Below are 20,726 nucleotides of genomic sequence, written 5' to 3'. Positions count from 1 at the left end.
TTGGAAAGTATGGCTCTCGAGAGTCCTTCTTAAAGGTTCAGTAATTGGGTTATTGCCCTGATGTGTTTTCTTTTGATGTATGACTGGAAGCTAAAACAGAGTACCTGTGTATGTTTGGGGGTAAGTGAAGGGGATTACAATTAGTTCTGTTGTGAAGGAATACGGGACTGAACAGTCATTGCCTGTCACTGTAATTCTTGGATCTGTTGAACAGAAGAGGTAGTTGCAACTGTAATATATATTGCTCGCTCCTGGGGATATTGAGCTTCAGAACATGTCGATAGGCTTGAAAACAGCTGTAGGTGCTTCTGTGCACTTGATCACTTCTGTAGCTAGCAAGAAGTTGACAATGTGTTGAAACACACACATCCAGAAGCTTGTTGGCTTTATTTACAGTCTGCCCCAGAGCATCATGGTGGTACAGCTGTGTGGGCTAAGCAAATTGGGCTCTGACCAGTATGGTTTGGCTGTATGTGGAATTTTTATACTTTTATTTGTGCATTACAACCCGCAACTGAAACAGATCTAAATAAAACATGAAGTTAAGAAATAACTTGACAAGTAACAGACATGGTTTATTTGTGTCCACGGCACTACTTTCATATTACATTTCACTGTGTGGCATTGCTTAAATTAAGGACAGTAATCTTTCCATTACTGATTAAAGATCATGTTGGTAGTCAGTAATATAGTAGGATGTGTAAGTAGAGACTACAAAGCATTTCACCAGTTGGTTTCCACTTCGCTTAAATTTTTTTGAAAGCAACAGATTTCATTTTTATTCTTGTCAGGAGGCATTTTGTTTTTGCGGGTATTGAAATAATTTAATTAGCTCAACAAGTTAACAGTATGAATGCATAGCATCTACATTAATTTGTAGGTTACAGCTGGCCTCAAATCCCTACCTTCATTACTATAGAAGCTACAGTATGCATTATTTATGGGCATTTCTAGAAATAGTCTGTAAGCTGCAGCTATCAAGGCCTAATTTAGAGTGAAATATGTTCACCATCTTGAATGTTGTACCTTTAGTATTTTTTTTTATTTTACAATAAAGCTGCTCTTGTTGTTGGTTGAAAAGATAGAGATTTAGCATGGCTGACAGTTTCTGTATTAGTTGGCATCTGAGACCATAGTTCTCATTTCTGAGCCATCACCTGGACTTTAAAAAAATAATAAAAACATTTACGATAAGGAACAGTTGCATTCTTCAGCAAAGGAGGTAATTGGACCTTGTATTCTTAGTAGAAATAGCTTATAGTACACTTTTTGGTTATTTAGTACTGTATATGAACCCTTGAGCAGATCTAATTTTGTGAAGAAAACCTGGATATGGGAGACTTTTACATTTGTTGACTGGGGTTTAAGACTGATCAGAAATGACAAACAATTTAAGTATTGGCCCATGAAAATATTAATGTTTGGTAATTACAGAGATGCATGGCAAAAGCTTATGTATACATAGTTGTCTAGAAAATAAAGGAAATAGTGCAGTAATAGAGAAAGACATACTGTGTGCAGTTTCTGTAGAATCATAGAAATAGGTGAACAGATTTGTAAAACATCCATTGCATTGTTACAGTACAAATAGAAGTGGTTCAGATTCCTTACAGTGTAGACCTAGAGTTTGAAGAACTTCAGCAGTATGTTAAAACAAGAGTTTTAAGCACAGGGGATTAAAGCAGAGGGAATAAAGACCGTCAGTTATGTGGCATTTTATGACTTGATCAGATTGTGAATTGAGGCATAATATTTGAAAATTATGTATGAGACACTGTATTATACAAGTAAAATTGCTTTGCATTGTTCTTGCACAGCAGTCTTTAATTTAAGTAGTCCATATTTAGTTTTCACTTGGAAGATGAACCTACAGTTGAGGGTTGTAGCATTTTAAATTAAATAATTGTTAAATTAGTTGTATTTGTTTTAAGTACTGCATCTTAACACAGTTGTACATAATACTGGAAAAATGCTCAAAACAATAAATTTAAAATGGTCTCTAACAACTACTGTATTATACAAGGAATATAATTTAATAAAATCAGGAAGGTGTATCAAAGAACACATGCATGTTTCATGTGCAAGGGGCCTATGATTTGAAAACAGCCCAAAGTTAATCTTTATCTGCCACTAGCAAAAAAGTATTTTCTTTGAATGTGGGCTTCAATGCTGTTTCAATGAATGTGAGTTTCAGGGGCAGAGAAGTTTTAATGCGAAGTCTATTTTTATTGTGAAACTGCATTGCTTTGTTTAGCAGATGTCTATTAGTGTTTGTGCTGTAAAATGCAAAATAAAACTTTTAAATGAAATCCAAATCATCACAGACGTATAGCAGTATGCACATTACAGTATTTATGGTAAATGGGGTGAAATAGCCAATTAATGGGACATTAGAATGGCTGCAAGGGGAGGCCCCATTTGACCATGATTTTGTGAGGGGGGAAGGACAGCAAACTCAGAGACATCCCCGGCTGAACTATACCTCTCAACTGTCCAAATTTTTGCAGAATGAGTAGATTTTTGCTTCTTATTTTCGGTTTGTTCCTCATAAAATGTGTGGTTTTCTGGCAAATTAGTTAGGAATGAAGTCACTAAATAATGACAGACATTGAGTTTCATACTTCATAATCTTCAGAAAAATGCATGCTAAAGCAAGACCTGTTATTCTATCAACTGTCTAAGTTTATACAAGAGAAATCTTTAGTACTGTTTGTATGTTCCCCCAATAGATTTGGCCTTGTCTAGATTTCCTGCATTAAGAGGTTGAGAGGTACATGCAAATAAATTGCTTTATAGAATTAGGAATAGCCAAACCTTTCAACTGTCCCCGATTTTGGCTCAAAATATTCTCTCTCCCTAATAATCCCACCACAAAATGGTAACTTTGGAAGAAAACATGGAGGGTTTACAATTATAAATAACTGTAATGATCAGAGTTATATATTACTTTTATTTCAGAAATGCATGTAGATTCTCTTATTTTGTCAGTTGGTCAAGTTAACAGTACTAATATTAAAAAAAAGTATCCCTTCTTTGAAATGCTCCAGCTGTACTGTGTGACAATTTTATATTTTTGCATCACATTTTGGTCCAATTTTCATAAAATTGTGGTTTTCTGGCAAATTAGTGGCAAATCATTAAAGACTTGAAGTTAGAAAATAATGACAGACATTTCTGTTTCAGATTTCATACCCTTCAGAAAATTCAAACTAATGCAGGGCCTACTATTATTCCATTATCTTCTATTATCTATCTAAGTTTATAAGAGTGATATTTAAAAATTGTCCTTATTTTTGAGCCTTTGTCCCACTTTTATGTATGGCTTTGTCTAGATTTCTTGCTCTGAGGTTGAGAGGCATGATAAATGTGTCAGAGCCATCACCGTCAGCCAGAGACATTTAAAATTGTATCATACTTGTTGCACCCCACTCCCCCATGTAGTGACTCTGGATGTGTCCACGCAAGGCAAGGAGCAGTTATGCAGTGTAAATGTGCAGAGTATTCCCCCATCCAAGATAGACACAAGTACAACAGTGGCTTTTCTTCTGTCCTTGATTTTATAGAATGTTCTTTTTATCTGTCATATTTTTATACTGTTGATTTATACTTCTTATTATTCAGAAAATGCATGCTGTTGCAGTGTCCTGTTGCTCTGTATTTAAGTAGCAATGCTTTAATGACTATCAGGTAAGCTTGTCTGAGATTGTAAGATGCAAGTAAGCTTTAATAAACATACTGTTAAAGAATTACCAACACTGAAAGCTTTTTTGTTGTTGCCATGCAGATAATATTTACATAACTAGATAACGTATAAGCCTTAGGTATTGAAATGCATATTACAGTATTTGTAATAAAGGGCAGTATTTTAAGTAGCTCATTACATTTGTTGGAGACTTGCAGTCATCTTTGCAGGCTTTACCCATAAACTAAACAGAATGCCATCTATCATGTGTGGTCCATAACCTGTACAGTAATCCTTTAAACAATGTATCTTGAGCTTGTTTCTTGTTTGCTGTCCATTTTTTACTTTGATCATGTTTTCCCCATGAAACAATTACATAGTTGTTGTCAGGCAGCAAGTCATTTTTGGATCAGAAACATTTTTGCAAGTGGGGGTATCAGGGAGATTGCTCCTTTCAGAATGTTACTTGGTACTTTTATAAAGCTGAATATAAATTATAATTAGAACTGCACTGCAAGAAGAAGTTGTTTGAGTTGAGTGCTGCTTGTTTTTTAACTTGATTTTGACTGGCACTCCAATAATATCAGTTGTTAATGCCAAACATTAAAGTTTCAAACTTCATATCCTTCAGATAACCCTCTGCTAAGTTAATGTTACTCAAGTGAAACATCTGTCCCTAATTTTATCCCATCTTGCTCTAAGAGGTTGAGAACTATGCATCTGCTCTCTGTCTCCCTACCACTCACATACATTGCAAACTTTTGCAGACATAGAATAATGCCCAAGATCCTCAAAATATATGTTCATAAAACCACAGGTATACTAACTTTTCAGTTAGAGCAATAGATTAGTACTGAGCTTTACTGTGACAAAGGTGCAGGGTCCATTTTAGTGCCTTTAAAGCACATTCTTTAATAATATCCCTGGTGTGTAGTGTTTTCGAGCATCGCATTTTTTTAATTAAGTGCCTTTAGGGCACTATCATATGCAGTGTGCTTGGTGACCAGTGTTTCCATTATCCTCGTTATGTGTAAGTGCCATTATGGCACGAGAAGTTATCATTCCTCCCCTGGCACATGAAGTGAAAGTATTTCATCTGCCTAGTGCTCCCCCAAACCACATTGTGAAAAAACACCTAGATGGCTCATGTTCCCCCAACTCACATAGTGAACATATTCCATGGTGGCTAGTGTTCCCTTTGGCCCACCTAATGAATGCATATCAAGGTGGCCACTGTTCCCTGTAACCTAGTATTGCAGACTTTGCTCATTAGTCTAAGGCATGTGGAGGTATGACAAACACCCCAATCTGCCCCCCCAACACAGACTCTCTCTCCACCCAATCACATTCACACGCACACACATCCATTCCTTAATGTATACATCACACACACACAAACACACACACACACACACACACACACACACACACACACACACACACGCGCACACACACACACTTACACACACACACACCTATCTAGCGTAGTCCCTCACTAACCCAGCACTTCTACCTCCCAGGCTGACACTTATGCTCATACATATGCTGAGACATGCATATCCTCACATACACTTATGCTCATATCCCCAACACTAATTGACCTCGGAACTCACAGCATTTACCTTTATTGCAATGAAAGAATATGGCATTTGTGCCATGTTTTTTACCATGCACAGCCAGGAATGGCTATGCTAAACTATGCAGCCAAGCAATTTTCTGAACACTCAGTTGCATAAATGCCTTACCATAGGCAGTCCCAAGGGGAGACCACATGGCTAATTAGCATACACTTCTCACCCAGACTGCCTAGTAAGCATGTAGCATGGCTCCATTCAAAAATGTTTCTCATGAGTAATCCCACATCATGTGTTTGCAAAAATATCTAAGGAATCATGATATTTCATTCCTTAGTTGTTATCCCAGCACTCAGATCACAGAATAGGAACCATTGAAGCAAAATACCACTGAAATGGGCATACTGATATTGACTCTGTATATTAAATTATTTTGTATTTTCCCAAACTCACATCTTTCAAAACATTTCAATTCTTATGTCACACAGCCTGTAGGTAGATGGAATATTTAGTAGTCTTTCTTTATGGAATTATTGCAATGTCTGATTTGCAATATTTAAGGAGCAGAAGTATGGGTGGTGAAGGGTGGACTGATCCAGTGAAAAATAATTGTGTGCACAGGTAAGATTAGATTAAATGCAGTATTTTATTAAGTTATTTTTAATAAGTGAGAATGACTGGGGATGAAGAAAGAGATGGTCAATCTTTTTGCAGTTCATAGTTTAATGAATCTTTATCCACAAACACTAACTTTTCTGTTATTTTGCTGACTTGTTCCAAGAGCTTTATAAATTTTATTTGGAATGGTATTCTACTTTGAATCCAGACTGCTATTTTTCCTCCCCTCCCTGCACCTGCCCATAAGCTCTTCTCCTCATTTGCCAGGTCTACTGATTTCCCCAGGCTCCATCTAACCCATGTCCAGAGGAAATGGAGGACAGTGGCACAGTACCTTACTGCTGCCACAGAGTGTGGCATACAGGGGCAGCTCATGCTATAGGACTGCAGGACTGCAGCCCCCCATCTGTAGAAAAAAACAAAAAAAAGTGTGAGTCCTGGAACTCCGTGCATGGAGTTCTGGGAACTCACAGAACTCTAGACTGCTGTGTAAGCAGTCTGGATAAGGGGGAAGGCATTTCTGCCCTGCAGATGCCCAGAAGACTATGTGGTGACAACCACATTGAATGGAAGAACTACAGACTGCATCATCTGCTGGCTGGAGCCTAAACTCTTGGGGAAACCAGCCAGGAGGACAGTTGAGCCTACACTCTTGCAGGGAAACCAGCTGTTAGCTTGTGTGGGACTTGAGAAACACAAGTATTGCAGAAGAACTTGAATGTGACTGAGGATAAACACTCACTGCGTTCAGGTATGTCTGTGTGTGTAATGCCCCAGTTGCTATATACTGGTGGCTAGAGAGAACTCAGGTGGTGGGCTTGAACCCTGTACACTGGGTGCAGGTGGAAAAATCCTGAACTCCCTACCCACCACCATTTGTAAAATGTTTGCAGATTTTTGCCTCATATTTTTTCTGTTCCTCATAAAATCTGTAGTTTCTGTATTTTTTCCTTACACAGTTAGTAGTGCAGTGGTAGCATTGTTGCCTGACAGCTACAGGTTCTCTGGTTTGATTCTTGGCTGGAGTGCCTTCTGTGTGGAGTTTGCAGGTTCTTCCTGTGTTTGTGTGGATTTCCTCTGGTGTCCTCCCATCTTACAAAGACATGTCTGGAGTGTTTCTCCCTGGGTCTCTGCTGAAAATTGGCTTTTGTTCCAAGTCAGACTTTCCTGGTTAACAAATGTTAAATAAATAAAAATGGCAGGCATTTGAATTTCAGACTTCATATTTTTCAGAAAGTACATGGTAACACAAAACCGTTTATTCTAGCAATTTTCTAAGTTTATAAGAAGGATATTATAAATTTGTCCCTATTTTTGGGACTGTATTGCCCCATTATTGGCTTCATTCAGGTTTTTTGTGCTAAGTTTGAGAGCTATGGTGAGAACTGAATTTAATGAATATGTTTGGGGGCTGTATTCCCCCATTACTGTCTTTGTCCAGGTGTTTTTTTGCTAAGAGTTTGAGAGCTATGATGAGAACTGAATTCACCGAATCTGTTTACTAAATGGTAGCCATTTAGGGTTTAGTCTTCCTCTCTTTCACAAAACAGCTGCTTTGGCATAGTGGTATGTTGCTTTGACTGTTTTGCACAGGGTCCTGGGTTCAAAACTTGGCAATAAAATATATGGTGGTAACATTACATTTTATTCTAGCAACTTTCCAACATTATACAAGCAATATTTAATCTGTGTCCCTGGTTTTGGGGCTTTTGTCCCCCCCCCCTAAATGTTGGCTTTTTCCAGATTTCTTGTGCTGCAAATTTCAGAGATACACCTGAGTTTTGAGTAGATTTTACAAAGAGCTGAGAGCTGTAGGGGAACAAAAGTTTAGTGCTGCTTAGGCAGATTCTGCTTGCATTGTTAATAACACAGCAGGTAACATACTTGCTTTTGATGCAGAAGGCTGTGGGTTCTACTCCCACAGTAGGTAGATGCATTGCTGATACTGTACTATGCTGTAAAGGGGGTGGATGCTACAGTCCTTTTTGGTGCAGATACCTAATAACTATGAACCTGTTATCAGTTTGCCATCCATTCCCTATTGCAATACTACTAGCAATTTATTCCTCAATGGCAACAGGCACTTTATTTGTAGATGAAACAATGAAATATAAAATTGTCTGCTAGCAGCAACCTCTTCATTAGTTACAGATCTCTTAATGTGGAATTATTTAGATGACTTTTACTTCTTCAGAGATTGTGCATATTTACTGATACTGGTGGACTGTAGAAGTTTGAGTAGACTTTTATGATGGAAATGTTCTGAATTGGGCAGTTTTGTCATTATTGGTGCATGCATTTTTTTTCATTTACTGGAAAAATGTTCAAAATAATAAATTTAAAATGGCCTCTAGCAACTAGTGTATTATACAAGGAATATAATTTAATACAACCAGGAAGGTGTATCAAAGAACACATGTATGTTTCATGCGCAAGGGGTCTATGACTTGAAAACAGCCCAAAGTTAATCTTTGTCTGCCACTGGCAAAAAGTATTTTCTTTAAATGTGGGTTTCAATGCTGTTTCAATGAATGTGAGTTTCAAGGGCAGATAAGTTTTAATGCTGTCTATCTTCATTGTGAAACTCTATTGCTTTCCTTAGTGTTTGTGCTGTAAAATGCAAAATAAAACTTTCAAATGAAATCCAAATCATTGCAGAAGTAAAGCATTATGCACATTACAGTGTTTATGGTAAATGGGGCGAAATAACCAAAGAATGGACCATTGGAATGGCTGCAGGGGGAGGCTCCATTCAACCATGATTTTGTAAGGTGGGGAAGGGCAGCAAACTCAAAGACAGCCCTGGCTGAACTATACCCCTCTACTGTCCAGATTTTTGCAGAATGAATAGATTTCTGCTTCTTATTCTTGTTTTTTTCCTCATAAAATGTGTGGTTTTCTGGCAAATCATTTTGGAATGAAGTCACTAAATAATGACAGACATTGAGTTTCAGATGTCATAACCTTCAGAAAAATGCATGTTAAAGCAATACCTCTGTTTTAAGTTTATATAAGAGCAATTTTTTTGTACTGTTTGTATGTTCCCCCAATATATTTGGCCTTGTCCAGATTTTCTGCATTAAGAATTTGAGAGGTATGTGCAAATAAATCACCTTTAGAATTCGGAATATCCAAACTTCTCAACTGTCCCCGATTTTGGCTCAAAATGTTGCTCTCCCCATAAAAATCCCTCTGCAAAATAGCAATTTTAGAAGAAAATGTGGAGGGTTTACAATTATAAATAACTGCAATGATCAGAGTTATAGATTACTTTTATTTCAGAAATGCATGTAGATTCTCTTATTTCGTCAGCTGGTCAAGTTAACAGTACTAATATTAAAAAGGTGCCCCTTCTTTGACAAGTTCCCAGCTGTATTGTGTGGCAATTTTATATTTTTTGCATCACATTTTTTGTCTGTTTTTCATAAAATTGTGGTGTTCTGACAAATTAGTGGCAAACCATTAAAGATTGAAGTTAGAAAATAATGGCAGACATTTGAGTTTCAGATTTCATACCCTTCAGAAAATTCATACTAATGCAAGACCTACTGCTATTCTATTATCTTTCTAAATTTATAAGAGCAATATTTAAAAAGTGTCCTTATTTTTGGGCCTGTGTCCCACTTCTGTGTATGGCTTTGTCCAGATTTCTTGCTCTGAGGTTGAGAGGTATGAGTGTCAGAGCCATCACCATCAGCCAGAGACATTTCAAATTGTGACATACTTGTTGCACCCCACTCTCCCATGTAGTGACTCTGGATGTGTCCAAGCAAGGCAAGGAGCAGTTATGCAGTGTAAGTGTGCAGAGTATTCCGCCATCCAAGGTAGACACAAGTACAATAGTGGCTTTTCATCTGTCCTTGATTTTGCAGAATGTTCTGTTTTTCTGTTATATTTTTATACTGTTGATTTATGCTTTTTGTTATTCAGAAAATGCATGCTGTTGAGTGCCCTGTTGCTCTGTGTTTAAGTAACGATGCTTTAATGACCATCAGGTAAGCTTGTCAGAGATTGTAAGATACAAGTAAGCTTTAATAAGCATACTGTTAAATAATTACAAACATTGAAAGCCTTTTTGTTTTTGCTATGCAGAGAATATTTACATAACTAAATAATGTATAAGCCTTAGGTACTGAAATGCATATGACGGCATTTGTAAAAAAGACAGGATTACAGTATTTTCAGAAACTCATTACATTTGTTGGAGACTTGCAGTCATCTTTGCAGGCTTTACCCATAAACTAAACTGTCAATCTATCATGTGTGGTCCATAACTTGTGTATTAATCCTTTAAGCAATTTATCTTGAGCTTGTTTCTTGTTTGCTGCTCAATTTTTACTTTGATCATGTCTTCCCCATGAAACAAGTAAATAGTTGTTGTCAGGCAGCAGGTCTTTTTTGGATATGAAACATTTTTACAAGTGGGGTATTACAGAGATTCCTACTTTCAGCATGCTAATTGGTAATTTTATAAAGGTAGTTTGAGTTGAGTGCTGCTTGTTTTTTTTTTATAAATGATTTTGACTGGCATTTCAGTAGCGTATTTAAAAAGGAAATTATTTTTTCATGACTCACAACCTTTGCATTTCCATCCAGATATTAAGTAAGTTGTCATGTAGCCAACGCATTGAAATATTTTTTTCTTCTACACGTCATTTTGTCTTGATTGGGCTCTCGTAATGGTGGTTTGGCACCCAGGGCAGCGTATTTAATTAAAGTTCCAATAGTTGTGGTTTTGAGCATAGCTCCACCCTTTTCTAGTTGGCCACACCCCTTCTCATTGACCCCACCCATTCAGCTGTCTCCTGCAGCTCCCCTTTAATTTAAAGTCACCAGCCACCACTGGTGGCATAACCACACTGCACTTTGTGACAGTCATTGCCTAGAGCTGTGTTTAAATGGAGAAGCTGTCCTTATGACTGCAGCATGATCTCGATTCAGAAGAGTGCTGTCTGATTTGCACAGTAGCTGCTTTGATGTTACAAATTTCAGCATTGTAAATGTTTGCTGATGTGGGCTTCCAATCTTCATGTCCCGATTATTTGAATTTCGATGTTGTGGTATTTTCAGCTTGTGAAGGTAATCCATAATATTGTCTTTATGTTGTTTACATTGCCAGTAGGTAAAAAAGATAATGAAATATTCCTTAGCTGCTGCTATGAGAGTTCAGGAGTTTACTGCGGTTGTGAAGTGGTTGGACAATCTGTTCCATCAGATTAGTAGATAGTTACTAGGTGTAGTGTCAGCTGTCTTAGCATTGCATCCATTGACATTTAGGATGTTTGATTTGTTGATTGATGTTGCTTAGTGGTGGTTTACTTCTGTAGTGAGCTTTCTGATGTTAGACATGGTTGGATATAAAGTACATTATCGGTAAAAGGTAGTTATAAGTAACTCAGTTTGATGTCAACTTATATCTCTCTTAGCAAATTAAGGACACAAGAATGGTGCTTGTTTGCTTTTTTGTTTACAGCAAATTTGTGATTTTATTGTATGCTGTGGCCTTTTTTATTCCCTCTTATGGTTTCCAGTAGCTGTCAAATCTTTTTATTTCTTTTCTTGGTGTCAGGAAGTGGATTCTTGTTTTTATGTATATAGCTGCTAGTGTGTGTGTGTGTGTGTGTGTGTGTGTGTGTGTGTGTGTGTGTGTGTGTGTGTGTGTGTGTGTGTGTGTGTGCGTGTGTGCGTGTGTGCGTGTGTGTGTGTGTGTGTGTGTGTGTGTGTGTGTGTGTGTGTGTGTGTGTGTGTGTGTGCATGTGTGCATGAGTGTGTGTGTGTGTGTGTGTGTGTGTGTGTGTGTGTGTGTGTGTGTGTGTGTGTGTGTGTGTGTGTGTGTGAGTGTGTGTGTGTTTTGATGCTCTTAATTACAATTAAAATAATAAAATGCATTAGCTAAAGGATACTGCAAGGAGTAATCAGCTTATTTTCATCATAGGATGCCAGTTTGATACTGTTCTCTTCTTCTGCTAGAGAACACTCTCCTTTAATAGTTGCCCAGCTGTTTTATTTATCAATTACTGATTATTTACTTTTGGGTTGTTAGTATACATGAGCAATTGGTACAATTGTATTGGTAACTGCTCCATTAGGCACACAAATGATTTCCTGTGTCACTTCAGTTAATCTTTTGGGCATTAGGGATGGATTTTACTAGCATAATTCCTTACTTTGACAGGTTTAATTTTTCGCAGGAACTTACCTGATTTTTCCCAGAAATGTATATAACATCAAGGCTGTATGAACACTTCAGTTTAATATACAACTAAATAAACAAATAAATAGGTACTTTTCCTGCTTTTTAGATGCCCTGCTGTTTCAAATTATTCTTCAATTAAAATTATTAAATAGTGACACTTCTTCAAGTACATAACACTACATTTTTACTAAATGCTTTTCTACATTTAATAAAAATCTAAAAAAAACATATTTGTATACAATAGCATTGTCTAATAATGAATGCCACATGGAGAGCACACAATATATTTGAGGTTTCTTATATTCATGAAATAAACATGTTTATAGCTGTAATGCTTGTTTGACTTACTGTTCTCTGTCTAACTATTGCAAATCTCTGCATTTGAATTTGATTTGAAGTAATTTATTTAAGGCTTGGTTACTTGTATTTTTGACCTTTTTCTAATATTGCATTTTGTTTTTAAGTTTTTGTTTTTTTGGAGTTTTAAGAGGTCTTGGCTAGGGTCAGTTAGAAAATAATTATTTTGCAGACAGAGAATAACATCCAGCTAAATGGTGGGAGGAGCTGAGAAACAGCATTCCTCATTTATCTACAAATATTTAGTAACATCTGTATTCAATTTTTGCCACCCAACTGCCCTGCTGATGTGTTCTTTAACTTGGTGTTTTTAAGTTACCCAACCCTACTAGAAATCTGATTTTGGACACATCTCTCAGTCCCATCTCATCAGCTAATTCTACTGAGTACTGACAGATCAGCTATTAAATTATCTTCTGTCTTGTCCCTTCTCACTTACTTAAAAAATACATGTTATCCAGCTGTTTTACTGTATCCTTCTACTGAGTATGGAGAGGTCAGTAGAGAAAACCTACCTCCTTAGTCTCTTATACTTGAATTGTCTTATGTTTCCTCCATTCCTACTTACTTAAAAATGCACTTTATTTGTCTGTTTTTACTGTATTTGTGCTTCTTCCTACTTTATTATTTTATTTAGCTTTTTGCTGCACATTTTTAAAGTGTTCAATTACATCTAATCTGCTGTGTTTATTACTGCTTGTTAGTAGCCTGATTAAATTTTAACTGTTTTTCTAACCCTCTTAGATTTGATGTAATTACTTGGGCTTCAGACTAGTTCTCTTACATAAGGAAGGTTTATGGTCTACACTCTTGTGGCAAGAGAAGTAGCTTACACCCTTCTAAGCTGGAAATTGCTGGCTGAAGGCTTATCGAGTCTGTTATTCTAAAACTGTCTTTGTTCTGGTTTAAGCAGTTGGGCTGCAAACCAGTTATTTTACATTAAAAAAGTTTGTGATCTACACTGTTGTGGGAGGAGAGGAGAGGGTAGCCTTCACCCTTTTGAGCTGGGACTTGCTGATGAAGGCTTATTGTTCCTGCTAGCCTAAGTGCCTTTGTTCATGTCTGTGATCTGCACTTTTGTGGCATTACAGTCTAAAAAATATTTTTTCAACTACTAGAGCATCTAGTTTGCTCAGAGCTGCACATTGCTCATCAAGTTGTTTGTCTTATTGACTTGTTCAATATTTAAGTTTTCCTCACGCTTCCCTAGTAGATCATTGGTCATGGATATACACCTCCTGACTCTATCTATGGCCAGTCTGGTTAAGATGAGTATTCTGAGGCATTGTAGCAATTGCCTCATGTATACTAATAACCCACTTATTCTTAATAAAACAGAGAGTGCATGCAAGAGGTGTAAATACACTTTAACACTGAAGGCAAAACTCTCTCATACAACCAAAACTAATCCTATGGAGGTTGTCAGTACTGAGCCTGCTCCTGTTCAGCATCTATATTTCTGAAATGGAAGCAAACACTGAAGGTTTATGGCTGACTAAGTTTGCAGATGATTACAAGCTGTGAATAATCATAGACATTCCTGTAGACCCTAGCATTCTTCAAGAAGGTCTCTCTCTGGACTAGCAAATGGTGCCAGTCATGGTTTTAAACTCAGTGCTAAGAAATGCATAATTGTACATTATGGGAAGTCAACCATCCCACCAAATTATCATGTTGATAATACACCCCTAAGAGTTGACCCAGTGGCTAGGGATCTGAGTACACACATAGACAGTACCTTACCTTTGACCACTATGTGGCCACAGTAGTAAGGAAATCCTTTTATGCTGTACAACTTATAAGTAAGGGCATGACATCTAGGTCTAAATATATCATTATCTCACTGTGCTCTGCCCATATCAGACTGATCATAGAGTATGATGCTCTCTTTGGTATGTACCAGACCAGGCATTTGCAGCAACTAGAGTGACCTCAAAGGTTCCTTACAAAAAAAATACAAGACATAACAAGCCTGCCTTATGCAGAGTGCCTTAAAGCCCTTTCCCTCTACTCAGTCTCCTATAGATTGCTGAGTGGTGAACTATGCCTGTCTTACAAGGCATCTGCAAACCCGACATTTATGAATCTCTACATATTCATAAGTCAAAGAGTACCAGAAATAGGGACCTGAATTTTGTCTATGACTTAAACAGAACATGCTGGAGAGACAGATATGTGTCCCAGAGACTGTCCATCCTATGGAACATCCATGTGAAGCTGAGTTTGTCATTTAAGCAAAACCTAGACAAGTGGGTGAGGAATTGGAAATTACATCAAGCCTGGCACCCATGTCCCTTATGGACAGAGGTAGCTTATAAATGACTGGCCCTCAATATCCTATTTGGATATAGGACATCATTTTTCTTTTGGGAAAACTTTGATAGACTTAGAAAGGCCAACCCGGTCATTAGCTTAGTAACAGTCTTTGAATGTATGCATCTATGACAAGTTTGATTAGACATTTAAGGGCATATGACAAGAATAGCTGTGAGTTTGGATTAATTTCTGATGTAAAATTAATAGAACAACACATGAAAAATCACATAAGCAAATACACTAAGTGAATAGTAATGCCCTTCAACTTGTATACACTGGTGAATACTATACCTTCTATAGAGAATAATGCCACATGCCTACTATGACAGGTATCATAAACCACTAAGTGCCACATATTACTCAGTTCAACTCTTCTTGAAATGAAAAAAATAAATCAAAACCAGAGTATTCTGGTTTTCTAGTATCTCTGGCAAGTGTGCAATAAGTGGAACACTGCCATACATCATAGTTTGTTTCTTCAGTTGCCCTCAAGTTTTCTTTGTGTGGTAGTATGTGACACTCCATTCTGGCAGCATAATACAAAGCACCAGGGTGTAAATTCCACAATGTGCAGTACATACTGAAATAGGAATATTATTTACTAATATCAAGAAAAACAATCCAAAGTTTGCACTGTTAGCACAGGCAGTGATGTTAGTACTCATTGTGATTTTTGTTTTATGAATGTGTTTCATTTTTCATTTTTCAAAATTGTCTGATAGCATTTAGAGCTTCTGTAATAACACTATTGGTATGGGGAACCCTAAATAACTTAATTCTTTACACAGCTGTTATACCTCTGAATACTTCTATGCTCTCTCCTCAGTTATTGGCCACACTGTTCTATTCCGCTCTTCCCATTCACTTTCAAACACCCTTCTGTCACTATAAGTGTACATGTAACTGACCATGTGTCACACACTCACAAGCTATGCCATCCCATACTTGAATGAAATAAGATGCATATCCAACATACGCATTTGAATAGAAGAGATAACAGGATACACTGCCCGCATATATTTACTGTGTATATTATTTATATGTCCTTAGTCAAATGGAAACAAGCAATTGTATCTGCAATTTCTGTTCAAAATAAATATATCTGCATTGTAATCTCTGTTCTAAATCATGTCATCACAAGTGATCCTGAAACAGTACACAACTGTACCTTGTCATTATGTCTATAAAAAAAAAACTCAACATATTCTAGGAAATGGAACTTTACTCACCAGGACTCCACCAGAAAGGTATACATTTCTGCCTGGTAGACTAACCAAGTTAACAAATTCAAAAAATAAATAAATAGCAGAATGCTCCAAACAATGAATTTAAGAACACTGATATTTGTATTACACCTATTTTTACTAACTGCACTTTTAAGTCATGCATATTCACATAAAAATACATACTCTGATGCACACACCCATAGCCCCCTCCCACACACACACACACACACACACACACACACACACACACACACACACACACACACACACACACACAAAATCACACATATACAAACACACAAGCAGATCATAATTATAGTTAATACTAGGCTAATTGGCCTTGGATGCCATTTTAAGCCAAACCGATTCTCCCATTAGATTAAATTACCCTTACCTAAATCCAAGATATATATTTATATACCACCCATAGGTTAGTGATTAGTTCTGGATGATATAGCAATTATCTCTAAAGTAATAACATTGAGCATTTATAGGGTCTATAGTGTAGCAATGAGCAGTTCTGGGGTAGGACAATTTCCCACGCTCATCCATGGAGGCAGGTTATGCTTGAAAAAGAACAATAATGAATTTTGCTTTATGCAAATGGGGATTCTTTTCCAGAGTAGTGTTAACCTCTGACAGATATAACTATCTCTCAAAGTCATTATGTTTAAATTGCGAAAGAGGCTTAGGTCCCTGGAATGAGTACTTCTGATTTCATTTTTCTTGTGTATGTGCAGTAGGTTCATCAGTATTGGACCTGAGGATGCTTTATAAACTAGAAACTGTTCCCTCTTGTATAGGACACCAAATACCGTACAGTGTTTGAGGCAGTGTTAAGAAGTTTGTTCTTCTTCTTATCTCCATCTGTCATTAGTATAAAACCACTATAACATTGAATACAGTTTGTAAAAACATTTATTTTCTGAATAACAGAACATCTAAACTATATAAATAATAAGTTAGACAGTAACACAGCAGAACTACAGAACTAAATACATCTGCCAAGTCATTCTGGATCATTACTTCCAACTATAGTTCACAACCTTCATTGGCAGTATAAATATACAATAATCATTATTCAGAGACTGTTGGCCAGCATATTTTCATATATTCTACTCTTTCTCATGACTTAATTTGTATAGATGGACAAAGCTGCATTCATTCACGAGACCTGTAGCAAAACAAAGTCAAACTACAGAGACATGTTGCTCACCATGAAAAAATGCTGTAATGTCGAATATTAATAAAAGTCAAGAAGCTGGTAATAGTACAGCACATGGCCAGGGTGATGCTCTGCCCACTTTTGTTAATATATGGTAAGAAAACAGAAGATATAGGTCTGAGAATCCATTTTCTAAAGTTGGTAGAAATAGGGAAGCAGCAGCAACTCCAAAATTACAACAGCTCTTTGATAAGGTGGAGAAGCTGTTGTTTAAGGAAGCATCAATGTTTTCAACAAACTGAGTCTACAGAGATACATAGAGCTAAACATAACACTGAGGGGCTTGCGTACTGAGAAAGATCCTTCCTCTCCCTTCAGTTTAAAAGAAGAGGAAGATAAAAGCTTCCATGCGAGGTGGGTTGCAGCGGGCCATAAATGCACTTTAGAATGGGTCAACATCCTAATTGAGAGGGATGACTTTAAGAGACAAAAAATAGTGGAAGAAACCAAAGCTATGTGCAGCCAGATTGTGCAAACAATGAATGTGAGTTCTCTTGCGAGTTTCTTAACAGGGGTCAATGAAAAGCTGTCTAACTATGAGAAGGAGCTTATTGGGAGGAAAAATAAACACTGCAAAGAGACATTAGGGACTATGAAAGCAATACAGCATTCTTGGCCTCTACACATCAGCAGAAACATCGTCAGGGGGTGCGTTTTCAACAGAATGGAATAGAAAGGAGAATTATGAATGGCAATGTTTCTTCAGCAGGCAGTGAATCCTTGTTTGTGAATGGAGACAGCAAATAGGAAAATCAATATCCAGTCCTTCCAGAAGCAGCCAATCCAGGTTATCTAGTGAGAACTTGTCGTGAACCTGGGAGAGGCAACAGAAAGAGAAGCAGAAACCAAGATTATGGACATGAAAATCAGAGGGAATATTACCCCAATGCACGGACTTATAAAAGAGGCAAGTGGTATTAAAAATAGTAATAGTAAAAAGTATGTTAATATTTCTGTTTTTTCTTTGTCTACTATTGATTTGGAAGTGTTGCAAAAGGGTTTGAAGTTCATCCCCCGGAGTTACCAAGGGGTTATGAGCTGAAATGTGAAATTTTTTAATTTGTGAGAAAGTTGTATTTAATTACTTATTTTTCATCTAATGTGAATCATATAGATAAGGATAGTGTAGATAGTGATGTAGAAACAAGTGATTTGAGTTTTTATTCATGTGTACCTGACTGTGACATGGATGCTTATTGTAAATTAAATACTTAGAATGTTATATATAAAAGTGTTTTTATACCTTTGTGTAAAGATGAAATTATCCAACAGTTTGCTAGTGCATTACATTTTGCAGTAGACAAAGAATGTGAGTTGTTAGATAGGTATAGAAGGAATTTCAAATATAATTTAAGTAAGCAGGAATGATTAAGTTTACAAAAATTAAGTCAAAATATGGAATTGGTGTTTAAACCCTCTGATAAAGGAGGTAAGTTAGTAGTACTCCACTATTTGCAATATTTAAAAATGTGTTATACTCATTTAAATGATAAAGATGTCTATGCAAAAGTGGAGATGGAAAATGATTTAGAAGCAGTAACTATGTATAAAGAATTGTTAATGAAGGGGTTTAGGTTGAGATATTTTTGTTATGATCATCACGTACATAAAAAAATTGTGGTAAAAGAAAATACCTTGGCTCACTTTTTTGTATACCTAAGATTCACAAGAGTCTGGTGGACGCTCTGGGGAGACCCATTCTCTCTGCCTGTGGCTATTTTACACATAATTTGTCTCTTTTCCTACATACCTTCTTGAGGTGGAAAAATTGCCCTCTTATATTAAAGATTCTTTTGATTTTTTTAGATAAGATAAGATATGTAAAATGGGAAGAAGATATGTTCTTCATAATTATGGACATAGTCTATATACTAATAATGAACATACTCATGGTTTAGAGGCTTTGCTGTTCTTTCTTAAAGATACCCCGAAAACACATTATATTTTGGAGTTAACATATTTTTGGTTGAGTCACAATATTTTTGAATTCAGTGGAAAGTTATATAAATAACTGAAAGGTATGGCAATGGGGGCAGATTTTGCCCCCATGTATGCCAACCTGTTTATGGGAATGTTTGAAAATAAATGTATATATAAACATAGTTTCTTTGGTAAACATGTTTTACATTATTATAGATTTATTGATGACCTGATATTTATTTGTAAGGGGGATGGAATGAAATGGAAAAATTTGTACAGGATTTACATGAAAATTGTTATAATATTAGATTTGATGGTATCCAAAATGGTGCTAAGGTAAATTTTTTGGATATAATGTTAAATGGTATAAATAACAGGAATATTAAAACAGGAATATATAGAAAGTTTGAAGGAAGTAATCATATTTTGCATGGGGAAAGTTGTCACCCCCCCCCCATACGATGAGGTCTATTCCATATGGGGAATTTCTCAGAATCAAAAGGTCGTGTAGTGAAAAGGAAGATTGTGAGAAAGAGATAAATAAAACAGTTAAAATGTTTATAGAGAGGCATTATAATAAAGTATTGGTAGAGAAAAGCAAAGTCGAAGTTATAGAGCAAAGAAAAAGAAGTAAAAGTAGATTTAGTGAAAACAGGATGGGTAGAAGTAATAATCAGAAAAAACAGAATTTATTTCTGTGACAAAGTATACTGTTTTTTCAGATACTTTGGTGAAGTTAACTAAATATTTTTGGGGCATTATGACTAGGAGTAAGAGCTTAAAAACTGAAATCAGTGATTTTCCATTTTTTTCTTACTCGAGGGGTAGGAGTGTGAAAGACTTTATAGTGCATGGAAATGTCAACTGCCCCTCTTACAATGGAATTTGGAAATACAATGTTGGGGTACTTTTCCCTGTGGGAGATGCAATTGTTTTCAGTATATTGTACAGACTTTTGATAAAATAAATGCAAGAAGTTTTGTATGCAAGGGTGTGTATTCCTGTGATAGTACAGGAATAGTATATGGACTAAAATGTTCCTGTGGTAAGGCATATATTGGAGAAAGTAAAAGAAGTTTCAAGAAAAGGTTGAAAGAAAATGTGAGAGATATAAAGAAGAGTAAGGAAACTAACCCTGTAGCATTACATTTTAAGGAATTTCATAACAAACAATGTGCAGGGTTTAGAAGCTGCAGTTTTGGGGCAAGTTAGACAAATATATGATTTAGATATAAAAAGTAAGCTATGAAAGATGGAATCTATTTTTTATTTTAAAATTTGATACTATGGCCCCCAAGGGGTCGAATAGGGAATGCCACTGGAAATGTTTCCTTTAAGGATACAATTTCATTTGCTAGTTAAGTGATTAATCGAGTTTCTAAATAGTATAAAAGGGAATGAATATGTGATTGTGAGTATACTCTAAAAGGGCTTAGAGCCAAGGCACTAGAGATTCAGAAGTGTTTGTGTTTTTTACCATTGTTTTCTGCTGCTGTACACTTTGAATATTGTTTCCTGGCCTGTTTGTGAGCTGCTGCTGTGAATTCTGGAAACTGTGAAATTGTGATGCTGCCTTCATTGGGTGTGGTGCTACATTAAAATTTTCTGAAAG

Source organism: Protopterus annectens, chromosome 12.part0 (assembly GCF_019279795.1).
Source record: "Protopterus annectens isolate FY-2018-M chromosome 12.part0, PAN1.0, whole genome shotgun sequence".
Classification (NCBI taxonomy): domain Eukaryota; kingdom Metazoa; phylum Chordata; order Ceratodontiformes; family Protopteridae; genus Protopterus; species Protopterus annectens.
The sequence above is the reverse complement of the archived record's forward strand: the minus strand, read 5'-3'. Positions refer to the sequence as shown.